Below are 16,263 nucleotides of genomic sequence, written 5' to 3' on the forward strand. Positions count from 1 at the left end.
TACTGATGTTATATATAGATGTACAATACTACTGATGTTATATGTAGGTGTACAATACTACTAATGTTTTATGTAGATGTACAATACTACTGGTGTTATATGTAGATGTACAATACTACTGATGTTATATGTAGATGTACAATACTACTGATGTTATATGTAGATGTATAATACTACTGATGTTATATGTAGATGTACAATACTACTGATATTATATGTAGATGTACAATACTACTGATGTTATATGTAGATGTATAATACTACTGATGTTATATGTAGATGTACAATACTACTGATGTTATATGTAGGTGTACAATACTACTGATGTTATATGTAGATGTACAATACTACTGGTGTTATATGTAGATGTACAATACTATACTGATGTTATATGTAGATGTACAATACTACTGGTGTTATATGTAGATGTACAATACTATACTGATGTTATATGTAGATGTACAATACTACTGGTGTTATATGTAGGTGTACAATACTACTGATGTTATATGTAGATGTACAATACTACTGATGCTATATGTAGATGAACAATACTACTGATGTTATATGTAGATGTACAATACTACTGATGTTATATGTAGGTGATCTGGTGTGGATGTACAATACTACTGATGTTATATGTAGATGTACAATACTACTGATGTTATATGTAGATGTACAATACTACTGATATTATATGTAGGTGATCTGGTGTAGATGTACAATACTACTGATGTTATATGTAGATGTACAATACTACTGATGTTATATGTAGGTGTACAATACTACTGATGTTATATGTAGATGTACAATACTACTGATGTTATATGTAGATGTACAATACTACTGATGTTATATGTAGATGTACAATACTACTGATGTTATATGTAGATGTACAATACTATACTGATGTTATATGTAGATGTACAATACTACTGGTGTTATATGTAGATGTACAATACTATACTGATGTTATATGTAGATGTACAATACTACTGGTGTTATATGTAGGTGTACAATACTACTGATGTTATATGTAGATGTACAATACTACTGATGCTATATGTAGATGAACAATACTACTGATGTTATATGTAGATGTACAATACTACTGATGTTATATGTAGATGTACAATACTATACTGATGTTATATGTAGATGTACAATACTACTGGTGTTATATGTAGGTGTACAATACTACTGATGTTATATGTAGATGTACAATACTACTGATGTTATATGTAGATGTACAATACTACTGATGTTATATGTAGATGTACAATACTACTGATATTATATGTAGGTGTACAATACTACTGATGTTATATGTAGATGTACAATACTACTGATGTTATATGTAGATGTACAATACTATTGATGTTATATGTAGGTGTACAATACTACTGATGTTATATGTAGATGTACAATACTACTGATGTTATATGTAGATGTACAATACTACTGATGTTATATGTAGGTGTACAATACTACTGATGTTATATGTAGATGTACAATACTACTGATGTTATATGTAGTTGTACAATACTACTGATGTACAATACTACTGATGTACAATACTACTGATGTACAATACTACTGATGTACAATACTACTGATGTTATATGTAGATGTACAATACTACTGATATTATATGTAGATGTACAATACTACTGATGTTATATGTAGATGTACAATACTACTGATGTTATATGTAGATGTACAATACTACTGATGTTATATGTAGGTGATCTGGTGTGGATGTACAATACTACTGATGTTATATGTAGATGTACAATACTACTGATGTTATATGTAGATGTACAATACTACTTATGTTATATGTAGATGTACAATACTACTGATGTTATATGTAGATGTACAATTCTACTGATGTTATATGTAGGTGATCTGGTGTGGATGTACAATACTACTGATGTTATATGTAGATGTACAATACTACTGATGTTATATGTAGGTGATCCGGTGTAGATGTACAATACTACTGATGTTATATGTAGATGTACAATACTACTGATGTTATATGTAGATGTACAATACTACTGATATTATATGTAGATGTACAATACTACTGATATTATATGTAGATGTACAATACTACTGATGTTATATGTAGGTGTACAATACTACTGATGCTATATGTAGATGTACAATACTACTGATGTTATATGTAGGTGTACAATACTACTGATGCTATATGTAGATGTACAATACTACTGATGTTATATGTAGATGTACAATACTACTGATGCTATATGTAGATGAACAATACTACTGATGTTATATGTAGATGTACAATACTACTGATGTTATATGTAGGTGATCTGGTGTAGATGTACAATACTACTGATGTTATATGTAGATGTACAATACTACTGATGTTATATGTAGATGTACAATACTACTGATGTTATATGTAGATGTACAATACTACTGATGTTATATATAGATGTACAATACTACTGATGTTATATGTAGGTGTACAATACTACTAATGTTTTATGTAGATGTACAATACTACTGGTGTTATATGTAGATGTACAATACTACTGATGTTATATGTAGATGTACAATACTACTGATGTTATATGTAGATGTATAATACTACTGATGTTATATGTAGATGTACAATACTACTGATATTATATGTAGATGTACAATACTACTGATGTTATATGTAGATGTATAATACTACTGATGTTATATGTAGATGTACAATACTACTGATGTTATATGTAGGTGTACAATACTACTGATGTTATATGTAGATGTACAATACTACTGGTGTTATATGTAGATGTACAATACTATACTGATGTTATATGTAGATGTACAATACTACTGGTGTTATATGTAGATGTACAATACTATACTGATGTTATATGTAGATGTACAATACTACTGGTGTTATATGTAGGTGTACAATACTACTGATGTTATATGTAGATGTACAATACTACTGATGCTATATGTAGATGAACAATACTACTGATGTTATATGTAGATGTACAATACTACTGATGTTATATGTAGGTGATCTGGTGTGGATGTACAATACTGCTGATGTTATATGTAGATGTACAATACTACTGATGTTATATGTAGATGTACAATACTACTGATATTATATGTAGGTGATCTGGTGTAGATGTACAATACTACTGATGTTATATGTAGATGTACAATACTACTGATGTTATATGTAGGTGTACAATACTACTGATGTTATATGTAGATGTACAATACTACTGATGTTATATGTAGATGTACAATACTACTGATGTTATATGTAGATGTACAATACTACTGATGTTATATGTAGATGTACAATACTATACTGATGTTATATGTAGATGTACAATACTACTGGTGTTATATGTAGATGTACAATACTATACTGATGTTATATGTAGATGTACAATACTACTGGTGTTATATGTAGGTGTACAATACTACTGATGTTATATGTAGATGTACAATACTACTGATGCTATATGTAGATGAACAATACTACTGATGTTATATGTAGATGTACAATACTACTGATGTTATATGTAGATGTACAATACTATACTGATGTTATATGTAGATGTACAATACTACTGGTGTTATATGTAGGTGTACAATACTACTGATGTTATATGTAGATGTACAATACTACTGATGTTATATGTAGATGTACAATACTACTGATGTTATATGTAGATGTACAATACTACTGATATTATATGTAGGTGTACAATACTACTGATGTTATATGTAGATGTACAATACTACTGATGTTATATGTAGCTGTACAATACTATTGATGTTATATGTAGGTGTACAATACTACTGATGTTATATGTAGGTGATCTGGTGTAGATGTACAATACTACTGATATTATATGTAGGTGTACAATACTACTGATGTTATATATAGATGTACAATACTACTGGTGTTATATGTAGATGTACAATACTACTGATGTTATATGTAGATGTACAATACTACTGATGTTATATGTAGTTGTACAATACTACTGATGTACAATACTACTGATGTACAATACTACTGATATACAATACTACTGATGTTATATGTAGATGTACAATACTACTGATATTATATGTAGATGTACAATACTACTGATGTTATATGTAGATGTACAATACTACTGATATTATATGTAGGTGTACAATACTACTGATGTTATATGTAGGTGATCTGGTGTAGATGTACAATACTACTGATGTTATATGTAGATGTACAATACTACTGATGTTATATGTAGGTGTACAATACTACTGATGTTATATGTAGATGTACAATACTACTGATGTTATATGTAGATGTACAATACTACTGATGTTATATGTAGATGTACAATACTACTGATGTTATATGTAGATGTACAATACTACTGATGGTATATGTAGTTGTACAATACTACTGATGTTATATGTAGATGTACAATACTACTGATGTTATATGTAGATGTACAATACTACTGATGTTATATGTAGGTGTACAATACTACTGATGTTATATGTAGATGTACAATACTACTGATGTTATATGTAGTTGTACAATACTACTGATGTACAATACTACTGATGTACAATACTACTGATGTACAATACTACTGATGTACAATACTACTGATGTACAATACTACTGATGTACAATACTACTGATGTTATATGTAGATGTACAATACTACTGATATTATATGTAGATGTACAATACTACTGATGTTATATGTAGATGTACAATACTACTGATGTTATATGTAGATGTACAATACTACTGATGTTATATGTAGGTGATCTGGTGTGGATGTACAATACTACTGATGTTATATGTAGATGTACAATACTACTGATGTTATATGTAGATGTACAATACTACTGATGTTATATGTAGATGTACAATACTACTGATGTTATATGTAGATGTACAATACTACTGATGTTATTTGTAGGTGATCTGGTGTGGATGTACAATACTACTGATGTTATATGTAGATGTACAATACTACTGATGTTATATGTAGATGTACAATACTACTGATGTTATATGTAGATGTACAATACTACTGATGTTATATGTAGATGTACAATACTACTGATGTTATTTGTAGGTGATCTGGTGTGGATGTACAATACTACTGATGTTATATGTAGGTGTACAATACTACTGATGTTATATGTAGATGTACAATACTACTGATGTTATATGTAGATGTACAATACTACTGATGTTATATGTAGATGTACAATACTACTGATGTTATATGTAGATGTACAATACTATTGATGTTATATATAGATGTACAATACTACTGATGTTATATGTAGGTGTACAATACTACTAATGTTTTATGTAGATGTACAATACTACTGATGTTATATGTAGATGTACAATACTACTGATGTTATATGTAGATGTACAATACTACTGATGTTATATGTAGATGTACAATACTACTGATGTTATATGTAGGTGTACAATACTACTGATGTTATATGTAAATGTACAATACTACTGATATTATATGTAGATGTACAATACTACTGATGTTATATGTAGATGTACAATACTACTGATGTTATATGTAGATGTACAATACTACTGATGTTATATGTAGATGTACAATACTACTGATGTTATATGTAGATGTACAATACAACTGATGTTATATGTAGATGTACAATACTACTGATGTTATATGTAGATGTACAATACTACTGATGTTATATGTAGATGTACAATACAACTGATGTTATATGTAGATGTACAATACTACTGATGTTATATATAGATGTACAATACTACTGATGTTATATGTAGATGTACAATACTACTGATGTTATATGTAGATGTACAATACTACTGATGTTATATGTAGGTGATCTGGTGGGGATGTACAATACTACTGATGTTATATGTAGATGTACAATACTACTGATGTTATATGTAGATGTACAATACTACTGATGTTATATGTAGGTGATCTGGTGTAGATGTACAATACTACTGATGTTATATGTAGATGTACAATACTACTGATGTTATATGTAGATGTACAATACTACTGATGTTATATGTAGATGTACAATACTACTGATGTTATATGTAGGTGATCTGGTGGGGATGTACAATACTACTGATGTTATATGTAGATGTACAATACTACTGATGTTATATGTAGATGTACAATACTACTGATGTTATATGTAGGTGATCTGGTGTAGATGTACAATACTACTGATGTTATATGTAGATGTACAATACTACTGATGTTATATGTAGGTGTACAATATTACTGATGTTATATGTAGATGTACAATACTACTGATGTTATATGTAGGTGATCTGGTGTAGATGTACAATACTACTGATGTTATATGTAGATGTACAATACTACTGATGTTATATGTAGATGTACAATACTACTGATGTTATATGTAGATGTACAATACTACTGATGTTATATGTAGATGTACAATACTACTGATGTTATATGTAGATGTACAATACTACTGATGCTATATGTAGATGTACAATACTACTGATGTTATATGTAGGTGATCTGGTATGGATGTACAATACTACTGATGTTATATGTAGATGTACAATACTACTGATGTTATATGTAGATGTACAATACTACTGATGTTATATGTAGATGTACAATACTACTGATGTTATATGTAGATGTACAATACTACTGATGTTATATGTAGATGTACAATACTACTGATGTTATATGTAGGTGTACAATACTACTGATGTTATATGTAGATGTACAATACTACTGATGTTATATGTAGATGTACAATACTACTGATGTTATATGTAGGTGATCTGGTGGGGATGTACAATACTACTGATGTTATATGTAGATGTACAATACTACTGATGTTATATGTAGATGTACAATACTACTGATATTATTTATAGATGTACAATACTACTGATATTATTTATAGATGTACAATACTACTGATTTTATATGTAGGTGTACAATACTACTGATGTTATATGTAGATGTACAATACTACTGATGTTATTTATAGATGTATAATACTACTGATGTTATATGTAGATGTACAATACTACTGATGTTATATGTAGGTGTACAATACTACTGATATTATTTATAGATGTACAATACTACTGATGTTATATGTAGATGTACAATACTACTGATGTTATATGTAGGTGATCCGGTGTAGATGTACAATACTACTGATGTTATATGTAGATGTACAATACTACTGATGTTATATGTAGGTGTACAATACTACTGATGTTATATGTAGATGTACAATACTACTGATGTTATATGTAGATGTACAATACTACTGATGTTATATGTAGGTGATCTGGTGGGGATGTACAATACTACTGATGTTATATGTAGGTGATCTGGTGGGGATGTACAATACTACTGATGTTATATGTAGATGTACAATACTACTGATGTTATATGTAGATGTACAATACTACTGATGTTATATGTAGGTGATCTGGTGTGGATGTACAATACTACTGATGTTATATGTAGATGTACAATACTACTGATGTTATATGTAGATGTACAATACTACTGATGTTATATGTAGGTGATCTGGTGGGGATGTACAATACTACTGATGTTATATGTAGATGTACAATACTACTGATGTTATATGTAGATGTACAATACTACTGATATTATATGTAGATGTACAATACTACTGATGTTATATGTTGATGTACAATACTACTGATGTTATATGTAGATGTACAATACTACTGATGTTATATGTAGGTGTACAATACTACTGATGTTATATGTAGATGTACAATACTACTGATGTTATATGTAGATGTACAATACTACTGATGTTATATGTAGATGTACAATACTACTGATGTTATATGTAGGTGATCTGGTGTAGATGTACAATATTACTGATGTTATATGTAGATGTACAATACTACTGATGTTATATGTAGATGTACAATACTACTGATGTTATATGTAGATGTACAATACTACTGATGTTATATGTAGGTGATCTGGTGTAGATGTACAATACTACTGATGTTATATATAGATGTACAATACTACTGATGTTATATGTAGATGTACAATACTACTGATGTTATATGTAGGTGGTCTGGTTCCGAATATCTTTCCTTTGAAGACAGACTTAAGTGAGACATCCCCTTCCTTCAGTATTGTTACATGTATGTACTATAACAGAGAATTCATATATTTGATCAGGAGTTCCAGAAGGAAAAGTCCCTCCTGGTCCACGGATGACACTCGCTGACACTCGCCATGCAAACGTAGTTAAGCCATACCTCAAATTAAAGCCAGTGTGACAATGTTGTAACCACCAGGCAATATAATGAGTCTTAAGCACATCTGACGTCACAAATAGCCCAAGGAAATATGTTCCCTGTGATACCATGATATCGACCAAAAACGTACGAGCATTGTCCCGGAAATTGGAAGTCCTAAAACTCATATGTACTCCTGTGTATACTCCATACATTATTATCCTAGTTATTGTAAAAATATATGATTTCATTAACAAGCAAGAGTATCCAATATACCCATTCTCGATTATATAGGCGCTACGTTCACTGTCGCTCCCTTCACCTCTAGAATATGTCATGGCAAAATCGAAGGCACGGGACTAGCTGTTTGATGTCAACCCCTAACCAATCGCTCAGAGGATAGATTTCTTTTGAAGGTTACAGACACCCAAAGCCAATCAATTTAACGGTATGACGATCTCATCGTTTGATACACATCAAAGGACCAAGCTAGTTTGTGTCACTCACAAGGTCGCGGAGACTGAGCTTTTTACCATGACATATTCCAGGAATGAAAAGAGCGAATGTGGACATTACTCTTTGACTATCGAGGGTATAGGGCATCGAGGGAATGGGGTATCGAGGGTATGGGGTATCGAGGGTATGGGGTATTGAGGGTATGGGGTATTGAGAGTATGGGGTATCGTGGGTATGGGGTATCGAGGGTATTGGGTACCGAGGATATGGGGTATCGAGGGTATGGGCTATCGAGGGTATGGGGTATCGTGGGTATGGGCTATCGAGGGTATGGGGTATCGTGGGTATGGGCTATCGAGGATATGGGGTATCGAGGGTATGGGGTATTGAGGGTATGGGGTATCGTGGGTATGGGCTATCGAGGATATGGGGTATCGAGGGTATGGGGTATTGAGGGTATGGGGTATCGTGGGTATGGGCTATCGAGGGTATGGGGTATCGTGGGTATGGGCTATCGAGGATATGGGGTATCGAGGGTATGGGGTATTGAGGGTATGGGGTATCGTGGGTATGGGCTATCGAGGATATGGGGTATCGAGGGTATGGGGTATTGAGGGTATGGGGTATCGTGGGTATGGGGTATCGAGGGTTTGGGGTATCGTGGGTATGGAGTATCGAGGGTATGGGTTATCGAGGATATGGAGTATCGAGGCTATAGGGTATCGAGGGTATGAGGTATAGAGGGTATGGGGTATCGTGGGTATGGGGTATCGTGGGTATGGGGTATTGAGGGTATGGGGTATTGATGGTATGGGGTATCGAGGGTATGAGGTATCGTGGGTATGGGGTATCGAGGGTATAGGGCATCGAGGGTATGAGGTATCGAGGGTATGGGATATTGATGGTATGGGGTATCGAGGGTAGGGTATATCGAGGGTATGGGGTATTGAGGGTATGGGGTATTGGGGGTATGGGGTATCGAAGGTATGGGGTATTGGGGGTATGGGGTATCGAGGGTATGGGGTATTGAGGGTATGGGGTATCGAAGGTATGGGGTATTGGGGGTATGGGGTATCGAGGGTATGGGGTATCGAGGGTATGAGGTATCGAGGGTATGGGGTATCGAGGGTATGGGGTATCGAGGGTATGGGGTATCGAGGGTATTGGGTATGGGGTATTGAGGGTATGGTGTATCAAGGGTATGAGGTATCGTGGGTATGGGGTATCGAGGGTATAGGAATTGAGGGTATGGGGTATCGAGGGTATGGTGTATTCAGGGTATAGGATATCGAGGGTATGGGATATCGAGCGTATGGGGTATCAAGGGTATGGGGTATCGAGGGTATGGGTATCGAGGGTATGGGGAATTGAGGGGGTATCGAGGGTATGGGGTATCGAGGGTATGGGGTATCGAGGGTATGGGGTATCGGGATATCGAGGGTATGGGGTGTTGAGGGTATGGGGTATCGAGGGTATGGGGTATCGGGGTATCGAGGCTATGGGGAATTGAGGGGGTATCGAGGGTATGGGGTATCGAGGGTATGGGGTATCGGGATATCGAGGGTATGGGGTATCGAGGGTATGGGGTATCGAGGTATCGAGGCTATGGGGAATTGAGGGGGTATCGAGGGTATGGGGTATTGAGGGTATGGGGAATTGAGGGGGTATCGAGGGTATTGGGTATCGAGGGTATGGGTTAATGAGGGGGTATCGATGGTATGGGGTATCGATGGTATGGGGTATTGAGGGTATGGGGTATCGAGGGTATGGGGTATCGAGGGTATGGAGTATTGATGGGTATCGAGGGTATGGGGAATTGAGGGGGCATCGAGGGTATGGGGTATCGAGGGTATGGGGTATCGGGGTATCGAGGGTATGGGGAATTGGGGGGGTATCGAGGCTATGGGGTATTGAGGGTATGGGGAATTGGGGGGTATCGAGGGTATGGGGTATTGAGGATATGGGGTATTGAGAGTATGGGGTATCGAGGGTATGGGGTATTGAGGGTATGGGGTATCGAGGGTATGGGTATCGAGGGTATGGGGTATTGAGGTCATGGGGTATCGAGGGTATGGTGTATCGAGGATATAGGGTATTGAGGATTTGGGGTATCGAGGGTATGGGTTATCGAGGGTATATGGTATTGAGGGTATGAGGTATCGAGGGTATTGGGTATCGGGGGTATTGGGGGTATGGGGTATTGATGGTATGGGGTTTTGAGGGTATGGGGTATCGAGGGTATGGGGTATCGAGGGTATGGGATATTGAGGGTATGGGTTATAGAGGGTATGGGGTATCGAGGGTATGGGATATCGAGGGTATTGGGTATGGGGTATTGAGGGTATGGGGTATCGAGGCTATGGGGAATTAAGGGGGTATCGAGGCTATGGGGTATTGAGGGTATGGGGAATTGAGGGGGTATCGAGGGTATGGGGTATTAAGGTATGGGGTATCGAGGGTATGGGGTATTGAGGATATGGGGTATTGAGAGTATGGGGTATCGAGTGTATGGGGTATCGAGGGTATGGGGTATCGAGGGTATGGGGTATCGAGGGTATGGGGTATTGAGGGTATGGGGTATTGAGGGTATGGGGTATTGAGGGTATGGGGAATCGGGGGTATGGGGTATCGAGGGTATGGGGTATCGAGGGTATGGGGGTATTGAGGGTATGGAGTATTGAGGGTATGGGGGTATGGGGCATCGAGGGTATTGGGTTTCGAGGGTATGGGATAATGAGGGTATGGGGTATCGAGGGTATGGGATAATGAGGGTATGGGGTATCAAGGGTATGGGGTATCTAGGGTATAGGGTATCGAGGGTATGGGGTATTGAGGGTATGGGGTATGGATGGTATGGTGTATCAAGGGTATGAGGTATCGTGGGTATGGGGTATCGAGGGTATGGGGGGTATTGAGGGTATGGGGTATCGAGGGTATGGGGTATTGAGGATATGGGGTATCGAGGGTATGGGGTATCGAGGGTATGGGGTATCGAGGGTATGGGGTATTGAGGATATGGGGTATCTAGAGTAGTTCATCTCTTGGCAATTTGGTACCGGACACGTTAAGTTAAGGGATTAGGTCATTTTCAAGTTTGGCACATTAATGGGAATTTGAAATTGCTATTATTTCATGATTAGTGAAAACAGAAAATAGTGATAGTGCATAGTGAGTGGTATGTAAATACATTTGTACAGACGAATACATTATACTTACTGTACCGAATGTCACATCCTCACAGGATACCAATGGACTGATTCCCTTCTGATTACACAAGTCACTCTCGACATACTTCCAAAGTATTCTAATGTCTTGCCAATACAGAGTGACATAAAGCGGACAAAAAAAACACGAACAAAAGAAAATTGTGTGGTTGTGTTGTTCATCGTTAGAGGAAAACACGGTCAGTGCGCAATGCTTCTTTGGGGAATATGTTTGAAGCCTGTTATCATTGAAATGTGTCCGATTCTCAGTTGCAAACTTCACAGAGCAGAATTCAAACCAATGCAGACTTCTAAAAGCATGCAACTATTTAAAATGCTGGACTTTTAAAGATATGAAGCGCAAACTCCAGTTTGTTTTGGTGTTTACAATGCTAAACCGATAAGAGCCATTAGCTCCGTTGTGTTAAATCACTTGATCAGGACTAAGAGGAGATCTCTGTCATCTTTAGAGTTTACACATACCTATTATCTACACCATTTTATGTTCTGTGGCATTTTGAAACCTTGTTGTGTGTGTGGAGTATATATACTACATGTTTTCGTGTAATATATAATGCATTACATCAGATATACCCGAAATAATTATACAGCATAATGTCGCAATTCTTCACAATAAACCACATAGCCATTTTGTTTCATAAAATTCGTATGGTACATTCAACACTACATGTAAATGAAATAACGCGTAAAACATCTAACTCTTGTTATAAAATAAAGATTTTAGTTATACCAGTAGTACATGTATATGTACCAATATGTTCCCCAGTAGTTGTCCGGTCCAATATGTTCCCTAGTAGTTGTCCAGTCTATATGTTCCCCAGTAGTTGTCTGGTCCTAAATGTTCCCCAGTAGTTGTCTTGTCCAATATGTTCCCAGTAGTTGTCTTGTCCAATATGTTCCCAGTAGTTGTCTGGTCCAATATGTTCCCCAGTAGTTGTCTTGTCCAACATGTTCCCCAGTAGTTGTCTGGTCCAATATGTTCCCCAGTAGTTGTCTGGTCCAATATGTTCCCCAGTAGTTGTCTGGTCCAATATGTTCCCCAGTAGTTGTCTTGCCCAACATGTTCTCCAGTAGTTGTCTTGTCCAATATGTTCCCCAGTAGTTGTCTTGTCCAATATGTTCCCCAGTAGTTGTCCGGTCCAATATGTTCCCCAGTAGTTGTCTGACCCAATATGTTCCCCAGTAGTTGTCTTGTCCAATATGTTCCCCGGTAGTTGTCTTGTCCAATATGTTCCCCAGTAGTTGTCTGGTCCAACATGTTCCCTAGTAGTTGTCTGGTCCAACATGTTCCCTAGTAGTTGTCTTGTCCAATATGTTCCCTAGTAGTTGTCCGGTCCAATATGTTCCCCAGTAGTTGTCTGGTCCAATATGTTCCCCAGTAGTTGTCTGGTCCAATATGTTCCCCAGTAGTTGTCTTGTCCAACATGTTCCCCAGTAGTTGTCTTGTCCAACATGTTTCCCAGTAGTTGTCTGGTCCGATATGTTCCCCAGTAGTTGTCTTGCCCAATATGTTCCCCAGTAGTTGTCCGGTCCAATATGTTCCCCAGTAGTTGTCTGGCCCAATATGTTCCCCAGTAGTTGTCTGGTCCAATATGTTCCCTAGTAGTTGTCTTGTCCAATATGTTCCCTAGTAGTTGTCTTGTCCAATATGTTCCCTAGTAGTTGTCTGGTCCAATATGTTCCCCAGTAGTTGTCTTGTCCAATATGTTCACCAGTAGTTGTCTTGTCCAATATGTTCCCCAGTAGTTGTCTGGTCCAATATGTTCACCAGTAGTTGTCTTGTCCAATATGTTCCCCAGTAGTTGTCTTGTCCAATATGTTCCCTAGTACGTAGTTGTCTTGCCCAATATGTTCCCCAGTAGTTGTCTGGTCCAATATGTTCCCTAGTAGTTGTCTTGTCCAATATGTTCCCCAGTAGTTGTCTTGTCCAATATGTCCCCCAGTAGTTGTCTGGTCCAATATGTTCCCCAGTAGTTGTCTTGTCCAATATGTTCCCTAGTAGTTGTCTGGTTCAATATGTTCCCCAGTAGTTGTCTGGTCCAATATGTTCCCTAGTAGTTGTCTTGTCCAATATGTTCCCCAGTAGTTGTCTTGTCCAACATGTTCACCAGTAGTTGTCTTGTCCAATATGTTCCCCAGTATTTGCCTTGTCCAACATGTTCCCCAGTAGTTGTCTTGTCCAACATGTTCCCCAGTAGTTGTCTTGTCCAATATGTTCCCCAGTAGTTGTCTTGTCCAACATGTTCACCAGTAGTTGTCTTGTCCAATATGTTCCCCAGTAGTTGTCTTGTCCAACATGTTCCCCAGTAGTTGTCTTGTCCAATATGTTCACCAGTAGTTGTCTTGTCCAATATGTTCCCCAGTAGTTGTCTTGTCCAATATGTTCCCCAGTAGATGTCTTGTCCAATATGTTCACCAGTAGTTGTCTTGTCCAATATGTTCCCCAGTAGTTGCCTTGTCCAATATGTTCCCCAGTAGTTGTCTTGTCCAATATGTTCCCTAGTAGTTGTCTTGCCCAATATGTTCCCTAGTAGTTGTCTGGTCCAATATGTTCCCCAGTAGTTGTCTTGTCCAATATGTCCCCCAGTAGTTGTTTTGTCCAATATGTTCCCCAGTAGTTGTCCGGTCCAATATGTTCCCCGGTAGTTGTCCGGTCCAATATGTTCCCCGGTAGTTGTCTTGTCCAATATGTTCTCCAGTAGTTGTTGTCTGGTCCAATATGTTCCCCAGTATTTGTCTGGTCCAATATGTTCCCCAGTAGTTGTCTTGTCCAATATGTTCACCAGTAGTTGTCTTGTCCAATATGTTCCCCAGTAGTTGTCTTGTCCAATATGTTCACCAGTAGTTGTCTGGTCCAATATGTTCCCCAGTAGTTGTCTTGTCCAATATGTTCCCCAGTAGTTGTCTTGTCCAATATGTTCCCCAGTAGTTGTCTTGTCCAATATGTTCCCCAGTAGTTGTCTTGTCCAATATGTTCACCAGTAGTTGTCTTGTCCAATATGTTCCCCAGTAGTTGTCCGGTCCAATATGTTCCCCAGTAGTTGTCTTGTCCAATATGTTCCCCAGTAGTTGTATTGTCCAATATGTTCCCCAGTAGTTGTCTTGTCAAATATGTTCCCCAGTAGTTGTCTTGTCCAATATGTTCACCAGTAGTTGTCTTGTCCAATATGTTCCCCAGTAGTTGTCTGGTCCAATATGTTCACCAGTAGTTGTCTTGTCCAATATGTTCCCCAGTAGTTGTCTTGTCCAATATGTTCCCTAGTACGTAGTTGTCTTGCCCAATATGTTCCCCAGTAGTTGTCTGGTCCAATATGTTCCCTAGTAGTTGTCTTGTCCAATATGTTCCCTAGTAGTTGTCTTGTCCAATATGTCCCCCAGTAGTTGTCTGGTCCAATATGTTCCCCAGTAGTTGTCTGGTCCAATATGTTCCCTAGTAGTTGTCTGGTTCAATATGTTCCCCAGTAGTTGTCTGGTCCAATATGTTCCCTAGTAGTTGTCTTGTCCAATATGTTCCCCAGTAGTTGTCTTGTCCAATATGTTCCCCAGTAGTTGTCTTGTCCAATATGTTCCCCAGTATTTGCCTTGTCCAACATGTCCCCCAGTAGTTGTCTTGTCCAATATGTTCCCCAGTAGTTGTCTGGTCCAATATGTTCCCCAGTAGTTGTCTTGTCCAATATGTTCCCCAGTAGTTGTCTGGTCCAATATGTTCCCTAGTAGTTGTCTTGTCCAATATGTCCCCGAGTAGTTGTCTGGTCCAACATGTTCCCCAGTAGTTGTCCGGTCCAACATGTTCCCCAGTAGTTGTCTGGTCCAACATGTTCCCCAGTAGTTGTCCGGTCTATATGTTCCCCAGTAGTTGTCTTGTCCAACATGTTCCCCAGTAGTTGTCTTGTCCAATATGTCCCCGAGTAGTTGTCTGGTCCAACATGTTCCCCAGTAGTTGTCTTGTCCAATATGTTCCCCAGTAGTTGTCTGGTCCAATATGTTCCCCAGTAGTTGTCTTGTCCAATATGTTCCCCAGTAGTTGTCTTGTCCAATATGTTCCCCAGTAGTTGTCTGGTCCAATATGTTCACCAGTAGTTGTCTTGTCCAATATGTTCCCAAGTAGTTGTCTTGTCCAATATGTTCCCCAGTAGTTGTCTTGTCCAATATGTTCCCAAGTAGTTGTCTTGTCCAATATGTTCCCCAGTAGTTGTCTGGTCCGATATGTTCCCAGTAGTTGTCTGGTCCAATATGTTCCCCAGTAGT

Source organism: Pecten maximus, chromosome 3, assembly GCF_902652985.1.
Source record: "Pecten maximus chromosome 3, xPecMax1.1, whole genome shotgun sequence".
NCBI classification, from domain to species: domain Eukaryota; kingdom Metazoa; phylum Mollusca; class Bivalvia; order Pectinida; family Pectinidae; genus Pecten; species Pecten maximus.